This window comes from Nycticebus coucang, chromosome 8 (genome assembly GCF_027406575.1).
Source record: "Nycticebus coucang isolate mNycCou1 chromosome 8, mNycCou1.pri, whole genome shotgun sequence".
NCBI classification, from domain to species: Eukaryota; Metazoa; Chordata; class Mammalia; order Primates; family Lorisidae; genus Nycticebus; species Nycticebus coucang.
In genome coordinates this window covers 37,918,893-37,932,860 of record NC_069787.1, presented here as the reverse complement: position 1 = coordinate 37,932,860, position 13,968 = coordinate 37,918,893, and the positions used below count along the sequence as shown (strand labels likewise).

Below are 13,968 nucleotides of genomic sequence, written 5' to 3'. Positions count from 1 at the left end.
AAAAAAATATTTTACCGCAAGGATATTTGCACTAGAATGTTTATTGCAGCTCAATTCACAATTACCAAGACAAAGAAGCAACCCAAGTGCCCATCAGGTCATGAATGGATTAATGTATACTATGGAGTACTATTTGGCCATAAAGAAGGATGGAGACTACATCTTCTGTGTTTACCTGGATGGAGCTGAAACATATTCTTCTTAATAAAGTTTTGCAAGAATGGAAAAGCAAGTATGAAACCAATATATAGACAATTACACCACCACACAAGAGAAAACATAAGTCGGACTTTGAGGCAGAATTCCTGGAGAAGCAGGATCCTTGTGGAGACATAGGGTCGCCAGAAGATGGGATGACTAGAGTTTTTCCACGTAACTGCTGACTGAAAAGCTACAAAGCTGGCCCGGCCCTGGAAGTGCTGTGTAAAAAACTGTTTGGGACATACTCATATGGAATTACAGGAACTAGCGGGTGCCAAAGGCCTGGTTCCGTGTTGCCATCAGAGGGTTCATAGTGGCGTGATGCACACAGACTCCTGCAAGTTCCCCTAAGTTCTTAGAGGACGGCTTTACCATTCGAATCTGAGAGTTGCAAAGTTCCATAAAGAATGGCCCTTGTGGATAAGTACAAAGTCTAGAGACAGCGCTTGGACAGAATTTGCGAAGGTATCCGCCCACAGATCATGAACGGCCCCCTGCACCTCTACCCCCTGGTGGCTGCTAGATGATCGCGACTGCACAGTGGAGATGCCCATCCTGAAGGACCTGGCCACCGTGGCCTTCTGTGATGCCCAGTCCACTCAGGAGATCCACGAGAAGGTGTTAAACGAGGCCATGGGCGCCATGATGTACCATACCATCACCCTCACCAGGGAGGACCTGGAGAAGTTCAAGGCCCTGCGAGTGATCGTGCGGATAGACAGTGGCTACGACAACGTGGACATCAAGGCTGCCGGCGAGCTCGGGATCGCTGCGTGCAACGTCCCGTCTGCAGCAGTGGAAGACACCGCTGATTCCACGATCTGCCACGTTCTCAACCTGTACCGGAGAAACACATGGCCGTACCAGGCGCTACGGGAGAGCACGCGGGTACAGAGTGTGGAGCAGATCCGAGAGGTAGCCTCGGGAGCAGCACGCATCCGCGGGGAAACGCTGGGCCTCATCGGCTTTGGTCGCACTGGGCCGGCGGTTGCTGTTCGAGCCAAGGCCTTTGGATTCAGCGTCATATTCTATGACCCTTGCTTGCAGGATGGGATAGAGCAGTCCCTGGGCGGGCAGAGGGTCTACACCCTGCAGGACTTGCTGTGACAGAGCGACTGCGTCTCCTTGCACTGCAATCTCAATGAACATAACCACCACCTCATCAATGACTTTACTATAAAGCAGATGAGGCAAGGAGCGTTCCTTGTGAATGAGGCCCGTGGCCGCCTGGTGGATGAGAAAGCCTTAGCCCAGGCCCTCACGGAGGGCAGGATACGAGGGGCGGCCCTGGACGTGCACGAATCGGAGCCCTTTAGCTTTGCTCAGGGTCCATTGAAGGATGCACCAAACCTCATCCGTACTCCCCACACGGCCTGGTACAGTGAGCAGGCCTCACTGGAGATGAGGGAAGCTGCGGCCCCAGAGATCGGCCGGGCAATCACAGGCCGCATCCCAGAAAGCTTACGAAACTGTGTGAGCAAGGAATTCTGTCACTTCAGCTCCTTGTTCAGTAATAGACCAACAAGCAATTCATCCCGAGCTCCATGGTGCCACATACAGATAACCACCAGGCATCGTGGGCGTGGCTCCAGGAGGACTGCCTGCAGCCAAGGAAGGGATCATCCCTGGGGGCATCCCAGTGACTCACAACCTCCCTACAGGGGCACACCCTTCCCAGCGTCCTCTCCCAACCAGCCCACAAAACACGGGGACAATCGAGAGCACCCCAATGAGCAATAGCAGAGGACGCCGAGGCCGGAAGTGTTAAAACTAGGAGAGCTAGAAAACTGAAGATGTCTGCTCATGGAAGCACTGAAAGACTAGGACGTGATTTATTAACGACCAACTTCTGTTATTGTGTGTTAAGTTTTTCATCTGTGCATCAAATCACAAAGAATAAATAGAGCTTTTTCCTTTATCAGTCCCTTGGGCATAGCAAGTCCCAAGCAGCCTGCTCTAGAACGTTGCATCAGGAGTTCCAAACATCAAAAACAAAAATTAAAAGGAAAATTCCCATCCTGTGACTCTAGTCCCTTTGGTCTACAGGGGCTGGTTACTTCTTTTTGCTAATAGAAAGATTAAAACTACAGAATGGAGAGAAACTGTCTGCCTGTATTAAGACATCTGCACGCATAGGATTGAAGAGAGTACAGGCTCCTGTACAAAGAAGTGTCTAACACCTGAACTGCATACTGAGCGGACAAGTTGGTTGTAAGTTCAGTAATACCCTCTGATGATGCAAAAAAAAAGTATTAAGTTTCACAAGCTGTTTGTACTCAAATATATTTTCTCAGTTTCAGATCCTCAGCTATTTTGTTGAGCGGAAAGTCTTGAACAAAAAGTGTTCAAGAAGAATAATGTTGCATTTCCTTATGTCTCAGGAAACACTTTTTATGGTAACTTGTCAGATTGTCTATGAACAAACCCACTTTTTTAGATATTGATAAAGTCTTCTTTTCTTCTCGTGATATTTTATACAAGAACACTTCAGATGTATTAGATGTGACTGATTTTAACAAATCCTATTAGATTTGTATGAACTAGTTACACGTTCTAGTCATAGTCTTTTGTGAATCATTGCCTTTTTGTTTAAAAAGATGGCCTATTTTGAGCCTTTGTAGAGATACATTCCTGTTTTTGTGACCAAAAAAAAACTTTAAAACTGTCCCAAACAAAAAAATAATGGCTATCAAAAGTATGTTTTGTTTTAGTGTGAGTTGCCGTTACTGTATTTGTTTATCGTAACGGTGGACATTATGCATTCAGTGCAGTTTTCAATAAACAGTAATTAAAAAAAAAAGAAAACACAAGTCTATTCTAGTGAGGAGAAGGAGGGAAAGGGAAGAAGGAAGGGTGATTGGCAAGTTCTCACCTCATGTGCACAAGGTAAGGGCATATAGCACATCCGCTACAACTCCAACTTCACCTTGTTAGAGGAAACAATGTAGCCTAAACATTTGTACCCTCACATCAATCTGAAATGAAAAATAAAAATAAAAAGTGAAAGAATGAAGGCACATAGAAGTAAAAAGACCAAGGGCACATGCAGACTTTGTGCAGGAGCCAGAACATGCCCTCTTATCTTCTGGTTCCTAATGTAATGTTATTTTTATTTGAGAAAACTACCTTAGTCAGGTATAATTAAAGTGCACTAAATCACAAATGCTTAGAGTGTACAATTTGATCCATGTTGACGTATCTATTTACCTGTGAAACCAACACCACAATAAATATTTCATTTCCATTGCCCCCAGAATTTTCCTTATACCTTTCTATTCATCCCTATATCTCCATTCCTAGACAACCACTGATCTGCTTTCTATTGCACTAAACCCGCATTTTTTATAATTTCATGTAAATTGAATAATGCAGTATGTACTCTTTTAGGCTGGCATCTTTCACTCACACAATTAGTCTGAGATGCATTTGTGTGTATCCAGAGTATGTTCCTTTTATTTATAATGGAATAGTAGTCTGTTGTATGAATATAATACAATTTGTATAACCATTCAACTAACGGACACCTTATTTGTGTTCAATCTTGAGTGAATACATGATAAACATTCCTGTACAAGTGTTTTGTACGTTTATGCTTTTATTTCTCTTGGCTAAAGCATTAGCAGTAGACTGGCTGGGTCATATGGTAGATGTATGCTTATCTTTACAAGAAACTAACAATGTTGTTGTACCATGGTATATCCCCATCAACCATGTGTGTGAGTTCCAGTTACTCCACAGCCTCTCCAACATCTAGTAGCAACTTTTGTTTCACTTTTATTTTTATAAGCTAGTAAAACTTTCCATTAACACTGACTAGTAAATTCTTTACTACTGCACTGGCAGAGAGGTGTGATTCTCTAGTGTCTGAGGTCTGATGTGATTTTCCTACACTCTCACCCTCTTCTTTGCTCCACTTCTCAGCTTTAGGGGGACATTGGCTTGGGGGTAAACAGTTAAAAGAGTAGATATTTCAGAAGAGATGAAATGTAACAGAAAGGGCTGACTTCTTTGGAGGTGCTCCGCCTTGGTGAATACAAATGAACAGAAAGCTCCCTTACTCAAAGCATGGGAAAAATTGCTATTACCACCAAGCAGCACTCAGAAGCACAAGGACCTGATGTCAGGACCCTGGAGAGTCCAATGAAGGGAAAGGAAGAGGAAGGAGACCAGTGAGAAGGCTGCCAAGTTTTCTATTTCTGAGCTCTTCAAAAACCACAAGGTGACTTTCTTTTTCCTTGCCTAGACTGGAGACCAAACAACTCTTGGTCTTAGATTGCCTGTAGGCAATCCACAAACATCTGCTATTAGTTACTTAATTGTAATAGCTATTGTTTATGCATTAGTACAGAATGCATATAAGGAATTGTTTTAAGAATGTCACATCTAATATTTTATTATTTTATTTTATTTTTTATTAATATTAAATCATAGCTGTGTACATTAATGCAATCATGGGGTACCATACACTGGTTTTATAAACAGTTTGACACATTTTCATCACACTGATTAACAGAGCCTTCCTGGTATTTTCTTAGTTATTGTGTTAAGACATTTATATTCTACATTTATTAAGTTTCACATGTACCCTTGTAAGATGCACGGCAGGTGTAATCCCACCAATCACCCTCCCTGTGCCCATCCTCCCCACTCCCTCTCCTCCCTCTCTCCCTTCCTATTCTTAGGTTATAACTGGGTTATAGCTTTCATATGAAAGCCATAAATTAGTTTCATAGTAGGGCTGAGTACATTGGATACTTTTTCTTCATTCTTGAGATACTTTACTAAGAAGAATATGTTCCAGCTACATCCATGTAAACGTGAAAGAGGTAAAGTCTCCATCTTTCTTTAAGGCTGCATAATATTCCATGGTATACATGTACCATGATTTATTAATCCATTCGTGAATCAATGGGCACTTGGGCTTTTTCCATGACTTAGCAATTGTGAATCAGGCTGCAATAAACATTCTGGTGCAAATATCTTCGTTATAATGTGATTTTTGGTTTTCTGGGTATATACCTAGTAGAGGAATTATAGGATTGAATGGCAGAGATATTTGCTGCATACAAGAGCACATCTTACCTTAAAAGATAAATATGGACTCAGGGTGAAAGGATGGTCATCTATATTTCAGGCAAATGGTAGCCAGAAAAAAGCAGATGTTGCAATTCTATTTGCAGACACAATAGGCTTTAAACCAACAAAAGTAAGGAAGGATAAGAATGGTCACTTCGTATTTGTTAAGGGTAATACTCAATATGATGATATTTCAATTACGAAAATCTATGCACCCAACCAGAATGTGCCTCAATTTATAAGACAAACTCTAACAGACATCAGCAACTTGATTTCCTCCAGCTCCATAATACTCAGAGATTTCAACACTCCTTTGGAAGTGTTGGATAGATCCTGCAAGAAGAAGCTGAGCAAAGAAATTTTAGATTTAAAACTAACCATCCAACATTTGGATTTAGTAGACATCTACAGAGCATTTCATCCCAACAAAACTGAATACACATACTTCTCATCAGCCCACGGAACATACTCCAAAATTGATCACATCTTAGGTCACAAGTCTAACCTCAGTAAATTTAAAGGAATAGAAATTATTCCTTGCATCCTCTCGGACCACCATGGAATAAAAGTTGAACTCAGTAACAACAGGAACCTGCATACTCATACAAAAACACGGAAGTTAAATAACCTTATGCTGAATGACAGCTGAGTCAGAGATGAGATCAAGAAGTAAATTGCCAAATTTTTGGAACAAAATGACAATGAAGACATGAATTATCAGAACCTCTGGGATACTGCAAAGGCAGTCCTAAGAGGGTAATTTATAGCACTGCAAGCCTTCCTCAAGAGAACGGAAAGAGAGGAAGTTAACAACTTAATGGGACATCTCAAGAAACAGCAAAAGGAAGAACATTCCAACCCCAAACCCAGTAGAAGAAAAGAAATAACCAAAATTAGAGCAGAATTAAACGAAATTGAAAACAAAAGAATTATACAACAGATCAATAAATCAAAAAGCTGGTTTTTTGAAAAGGTCAATAAAATAGATAAACCTTTGGCCAACCTAACCAGGAAAAAAAGAGTAAAATCTCTAATTTCATCAATCAGAAACACAAAGACAAAATAACAACAGACTCTTCAGAAATTCAAAAAATCCTTAATGAATATTATAAGAAAAACTTTATTCTCAGAAATATGAAAATCTGAAGGAAATTGACCAATACTTGTAAGCATGTCACCTTCCAAGACTTAGCCAGAATCAAGTGGAAATGTTGAACAGGCCAATATCAAGTTCTGAAATAGCATCAACCATACGAAATCTCCCAAAAAAGAAAAGCCCAGGACCAGATGGCTTCACATCAGAATTCTACCAAACCTTTAAAGAGAAACAAGTACCTATATTACTCAAACTGTTCCAAAAGGTAGAAAAAGAAGGAAGACTACCGAACACATTCTATGAAGCAAACATCACCCTGATCCCCAAACCAGGAAAAGACCCAACAAGAAAAGAAAATTATAGACCAATATCACTAATGAATAGAGATGCAAAAATATTCAACAAGATCCTAACAAACAGAATCCAGCAACACATCAAACAAATTATACATCATGACCAACTCAGTTTTATCCCAGGGTCTCAAGGCTGGTTCAATATCCGTAAATCTGTAAGTATAATTTGGCACATAAACAAATTAAAAAACAAAGACCATATGATTCTCTCAATTGATGCAGAAAAAGCTTTTGATAATATCCAGCATCCCTTCATGATCAGAACACTTAAGAAAATTGGTATAGAAGGGACATTTCTTAAACTGATAGAGGCCATCTACAGCAAACCCACAACCAATATTGTACTGAATGGAGTTAAATTGAAATCATTTCCACTCAGATCAGGAACCAGACAAGGCTGCCCATTGTCTCCACTGCTCTTTAACATTGTAATGGAAGTTTTAGCCACTGCAATTAGGGAAGAAAAGGCGACCAAGGGTATCCATATAGGGTCATCAAGGGTATCCATATAGGGTCAGAAGAGATCAAACTTTCACTCTTCACAGATGATATGACTGTATATTTGGAAAACACCAGAGATTCTACTACAAAACTCTTAGAAGTTATCAAGGAATACAGCAGTGTCTCAGGTTACAAAATCAACATTCATAAATCAGTAGCCTTTATATATACCAACAATAGTCAAGCTGAAAAAACAGTTAAGGACTCTATTCCGTTCACTGTAGTGCCAAAGAAGATGAAATATTTGGGAGTTTATCTAACAAAGGACATGAAAGATCTCTATAAAGAGAACTATGAAACTCTAAGAAAAGAAATAGCTGAAAATGTTAACAAATGGAAAAACATACCATGCTCATGGCTGGGAAGAATCAACATTGTTAAAATGTTCATACTACCCAAAGCAATATACGATTTTAATGCAATCCCTATTAAAGCTCCACTGTCATACTTTAAAGATCTTGAAAAAATAATACTTCTTTTTATATGGAATCAGAAAAAACCTCGAATAGCCAAGACATTACTCAGAAATGAAAACAAAGCAGGAGGAATTACGCTACCAGACCTCAGACTATACTATAAATTGATAGTGATCAAAACAGCATGGTACTGGCACAAAAACAGAGAAGTAGATGTCTGGAACAGAATAGAGAACCAAGAGATGAACCCAGGTACTTACTGTTATTTGATCTTTGACAAGCCAATTAAAAACATCCAGTGGGTAAAAGATTCCCTATTTAACAAATGGTGCTGAGTGAACTGGCTGGCAATCTGTAGAAGACTGAAACTGGACCCACACCTTTCACCATTAACTAAGATAGACTCTCACTGGATTAAAGATTTAAACTTAAGACATGAAACTATAAAAATACTAGAAGAGAGTGCAGGGAAAACCCTTGAAGAAATCAGTCTGGGCAAGTATTTTATGAGGAGGATCCCCCAGGCAACTGAAGCAGCTTCAAAAATACACTACTGGGACCTGATCAAACTAAAAAGCTTCTGCACGGCCAAGAACACAGTAAGTAAAGCAAGCAGACAGCCCTCAGAATGAGAGAAGATATTTGCAGGTTATGTCTCTGACAAAGGTTTAATAACCAGAATCCACAGAGAACTCAAACTTATAAGCAAGAAAAGAACAAGTGATCCCATCGCAGGCTGGGCAAGGGACTTGAAGAGAAACTTCTCAGAAGAAGACAGGTGCATGGCCTACAGACATATGAAAAAATGCTCATCATCTTTAATCATCAGAGAAATGCAAATCAAAACTCCTTTGAGATACCATCTAACTCCAGTAAGATTAGCCCATATCACAAAATCCCAAGACCAGAGATGTTGGTGTGGATGTGGAGAAAAGGAAACACTTCTACACTGCTGGTGGGAATGCAAATTAATGCATTCCTTTTGGAAAGATATTTGGAGAACACTTAGAGATCTAAAAATAGATCTGCCATTCAATCCTGTAATTTTATTTTAATTTTTAGACAACCACATGAGGTTGGAATTACTAGTCTTAGTTTACACATGAGGAAACTGAGACATAGAGGTGTTCAAGATCTTAGCTTGTTCAAGATCACCAAACTAACCAGAAGAGCCCAATTTGAACCCGGTTCTGCCTGATTTCAAAACCCAAGTTCTCAGCCACTGAACTCTACTACCTTTTAAATGACTGAATATGAATGTTGTAAATGTAAGTGAATAGTAAAAGAGTATGAAACCTCTTCCAAACCTAACCTCCAGTGAGTCTCTTATATAATGTTATGGATTGATCACAAGCATTGCAGGCCAATTATTCAAGGAATTAATGCAATGCTTAAATGTTTGCCAAGAGTTGGTTCCTAATGCTCCCTAGCAAATTGTTGAGGGAAGAAGAAATAAGTATTTAGAACATTGGTTACTAGCCAGTGTTCAGACAAAGAATCTTGCTCTGTTGCTCAGGATAGAGGTCAGTAGTGCAGTCATAGTTCACTGCAACATCAAACCCCTGGGCTCAAGCAATCCTCCTGCTTCAGCTTCCAGAGAGACTGGGATGAAAACCGCATGCCACTGTACCTGACTTATTTTTCTCTTTTTAATAGAGACAGGGTCTCACTCTTGCTCAACCTGGTCTCAAAGTCCTGACCTCAAGTAATCCAGAGCGCTAAGATTACAGGCATGAGCCACCACACCTAGCCTGCACCATTCTTTTCCTTTTTTTTTTTTCTGCCAACCCATTCAAGCTCATTTTTCAGCAATTACAGTTGTCTCTCAGCATCTGCTGGGCATTGCTTCCAAGACCCCTCAAGGTTACCAAAATCCACAGATGCTCAAGTCCTCTATATAAAATGGTGTAATGTTTTTCATATGACCTACGCATATCCTCCTGTACACTTCAAATCATCTTTAGGCAACTTATGATACTTAATATAATATAAACACTGTACTGTTTGAGGAATAATGACTACAGGGAAAAGTCTGCACATGTTCAATCAATTCAGGCACAACCAACCATTTTTTCTGAATATTTTTAATTTACAATTGGTAGAATCCACAGATACAAAAGGTATACATTGTATTACAATTTAATTTTTCAGCTGTATGTACATGTCCATACCCCTTCCCACAGTGTCCAGTGATTCCCTACTTTCGGTATGCATAAGTCTCACCTGAAAAGCTTATTAAAAGCAGAAACACCAGGACCCCATACTCTGAGATTGTGATTCAGTAATATTGATTTTGTGCCCAGCATCTGTATTTTCAACTAGTGTCACAGGTAGAGCAGACCTATGTTACTTGTTACTTTGTTAGCTGCCCATTATTCATTCCTTGACCTAAAATCAACCCAATTTTATTTGGAGGAAATAAATAAACAAGGGCTTAGCCCTGGTGAGAGGGCAATTCCAGGCACTCACTTTCATAGAAGCCAAATCTTCTTTACCAAGGACTTGGCTTGTGACCTAGGCTTACCAATCACATGTCCTCTCTCAAGACTTTGAATTTCGAATGAAGGAACAAGAAGAAATGCTATAGAAGCTCAACCATGGGGGGTCCCATTTCAACTGTGAGATGATTGTGTGTTTTTTGCTCTTTGGCCCAGAGTTTTCTTTGTAACTACCTGGTCCCTCAAGGCTCCTCTCAGTTCTGAGAATTCCCATCCTACTTGCCCAAATACCCTTCCAACTAAACTTTTTTCTAAAGTTAGCTGGTCAGTTTTTGATGCATGCAACCGAAGTGATACTCCAGAATATCTCCCAGCAATTCTGATGCAAGTGGTCTAAAAGCCAGCCTTTGGGAAATGTTGCCTTGAATTCTGAGTGCTTGCCTGCTTGATCATTTTGGGAAAGGGCATCTTGTCTCTACCAGATATTTTCAGCCATCATTTCTATGTAAGTAACTTGTCAAATACTTTCAACAGCATAGGGAGATTCTGTTTTTACAATATTTTATTCTTACTCTTTTGAATACCATAGTTATAGTCTCTGCATAGAACACGCATCTTTTTTTCTGTCTTGTTCACTATTAAGTAAGAGCTCAAAATGCTATTCTTGGATGGCAAACCAGAATTACTCTTACCGGATTGTTTTGTTGTGTTTCTTTTTTAATTTGTGCACCTCAGGAGGCTCTGTTAGTCTAGAGGAAAAGTTAGTAAAACCAAGTGGACATCTGACAAGCCAATAATTAACTGCCTGGTAAAGTGTTGATGTGGACCATGACCTCAGGGAACTGATTACAATGATCTCTAGGAAAGAATAGAAAACCAAAAGAGCACCATTATTTGCAACTCCTGATGAAATGATGACATTTCAATGATAACAATAGATGCTAATTGTCCCCTCAAAGGAAGTTTCTATGGTGATAAGCCCTTGGTCACAGATTTCAGGCTAAAGAGTTAGTCACTGCAGAACAAATTATAGCAGAACAGAATAAGGGCTGTGACCCTCTTTTCCCAGCCAAGGCAATGTTATGACTTTGATGTTACCTAGTATTGTTAACAAACTAGTTGTAGGTGCAGAAGTTATGTTGATCTAAAGAAGAATGGACTTTGTGGGGAGTGGACTTCTGAGACATTCTTATTTCCCTCTCTGAAGATGGCATTTCAATATACTTCTGGGAAACCTCCCTTTCCCCATGGTCATCTGTGAAGTTTCAGTGGGTTGACATCATCTCCTTAGTTCTAGGGACAGGCACAGAACCTAGGCCCAGTTAGTCAGGACATTCAGTGTTCCTAGCCACACTGATGGAGCAAAGGTGGACACACAACACCAGCCACACTCTAACCAGCCCTATGCAAATTTCAATACTCCTATGTTTTTTTAAAAATTCTCTCCTTCAACTAACTACTTGACTTGTTGAAGTACTTCCCAGAAAGTGTGCATTTTCTGTGGTACGAAAGAGCTGAGATTCTGAAGGCCCCTGGGCAGACTTCCTGACACCAAGACTCACCTTCCCCTACAATCTGCCCCCCAGGCCTATAGCCTCTTATTAGTCACACTACTACCTGCCTCAGACATGTGGCTTCTCCTTTCAAAGCCCATGATCTCCCATTAGTTAAGGAGATAGATTCGAGGCAGCTTCTCCCAACTTTCACATTAAAAAATTCCTTTCTTTTCTTGGCAATCCTCCTCACCTCAACAATTAGATCTTTGTGTTATGGATAGCTGAACGTAGGCTGAAATCCCTTTGCAGTTTCAACAACACAACTAGTGAGACTCAGAGTTGGTCTTTCCTGGAGGCAGTGAAAAGAAGGTGCTTTTTGCTTAGTTTGTAAAGCTAGTTGTTAACTTATATCCAGGCCATTTTTACTACCATTAAGGGAAACTCCATTTAAGAATCAAGCCAGCTCACGAGAAAGCCAAGCCAAAAGACTGAGGAAGACAGATTCCTGATGTCTCTATGCAAGTCCTTGAATCCAGCCACCACCGAGGTAGCACTACCAGCCGGACTTTTCAATTACATCAGCCAATCATATCCTCTTTGGTTTTGCTTTAGTGGTTTTTAAGCTGGGTTTGTTTCTGTCACTTGCAACCACAAAAGTCCTGACTAATATGCATGAGAAGCAATGGATTGATCTCCACAAAGGTTATTTGATGAGGTAGATATTCCTTTAATCTGGAACTTTCCGAACTACTCTTTCTGGTCTAGAAGGAAAAGTGATACAGGCATAAGAAAAGGACAGGAAACTTGTATAATTGAATCCTCCTGCTACAAACACTTTCCCACACATTTCCTAAGCTATGTGGCAAAATCTTGTTTTCTTGCCTTCCTTCTACACAATGTTTTCAAATTCAGAACATATGCTGAAACACTCCAAATGAACTTGACTTCTGCTGTTTCTCTCTTTCTTCAGGAAATCATTTCAATTTTTGTGGACTGGCGTCACCTTAATGCCTTTCTTCCAGTCGTGTTTCTTTAAGGAAATCTACCAGGCCAAGGTCATTAGCCTGAGTGCCTCAAGCAAGTTCTCCATTGGAATGAATTGAAGAGAAGACAGGTCAGGGTTGCCTGGTGTGCACTCTGCCCCTCAGTGCTGTCACACCCCAGTGAGGGATGCTAGTCAATTAACATATAATAGTCTTTCCCAGGTAAAGGGATGCATGAACATACCAACATGCCTCGCTAGTGTGAAATTTTAAAGTCAATCTGCAGCTTCCCACCATCCTTACTCCTGCCAAGTCCTGTGATCTCAACCCTCAAAGAGCTTAAAAATGAAACTCAGATTGGGTAACAGAAAACACACAGGCGTTTGTAATACCACCAGATCAGGTGCAGATAATCCCAAGATCATCTGCTTTAGATATATGACAAAAAGTCTAACATCTTGTGGAGAATGGCTAGAGACAAAGGAGAAGTTAGAAAAAATGTGGAGGAAAAAAATAGTGAAATCACTGGTCTTGTGAATACAAAAGAAAAGACCAGGTAGAAAAGCATGCTGGAGTTTCTGGTGTAGGAAGTTAGACATAAAGTAGAAAATACAGTAGCCATGGTTAAGAGCTGGTAAATTTTAAAATATTACTTTTTTTTTTTTTTTTACAAAAATCATACTGGTTCATTGTAGAAATAGAAATCATCTGAAATCACACTGCCCAAGTATGAACACAATGAAAAGTGCAATATGTTTCTTTTATGCCTAAACATACACTCTGATTTAGATAGACGGGATCATATTGTCCATACTATTTATCACAGCCTGTTTGTTTTTAACATATTTTATGACCATTTTTCTTCTATATTGCTAAAAATTCTAAATGGGATTTCTTTCAAATTTAATTATTCAATATTTAAGACATAGAGAGAGGTAGAAAGAATAATATAATAATTCTTAGATCAAAATAATATAATAACACTTATCTCAAAAAAGAAATCATTACACAGTTGAAGCTTACATATATCCCCCTGGAGTGATATTCCTCTCTTCTCTAGTGGTAACCACTTGCCCACTGATTTTTTTCAGATTGTGTAATGTTGCATCATAGAAAGGTAACATAACCTATTTAACCAATTCTTTATTATCTGGCATTTGGACTGTTTTAATTTTTGATTACTATTAGTTAACACTGTGATGACCGTATATACATTTTTTCCCACACATCTGTGCTTTCTTCCTAAAGACAAATTCCCGGGAGTGCCAGGTGCAGTGGCACTGCTACTTGGGAGGCTGTGGCAGGAGGATCACTTGGGGCTAGGAGTTCAAGACCAGCCTGGACAATATACTGACACTCCCATCCCTACCAAAAATGTTAAAAAAAAAAAAATAGCCATGAGTGGCAG

At 39.8% G+C, this 13,968-nt stretch overlaps 1 pseudogene; it reads left to right on the top strand.

Moving 5' to 3' along the window:
* The first annotated feature begins 608 nt into the window (after positions 1 to 608).
* Positions 609 to 1,941, top strand: LOC128592115 (C-terminal-binding protein 2-like; annotated as a pseudogene).
* The last annotated feature ends 12,027 nt before the right edge of the window (positions 1,942 to 13,968 follow it).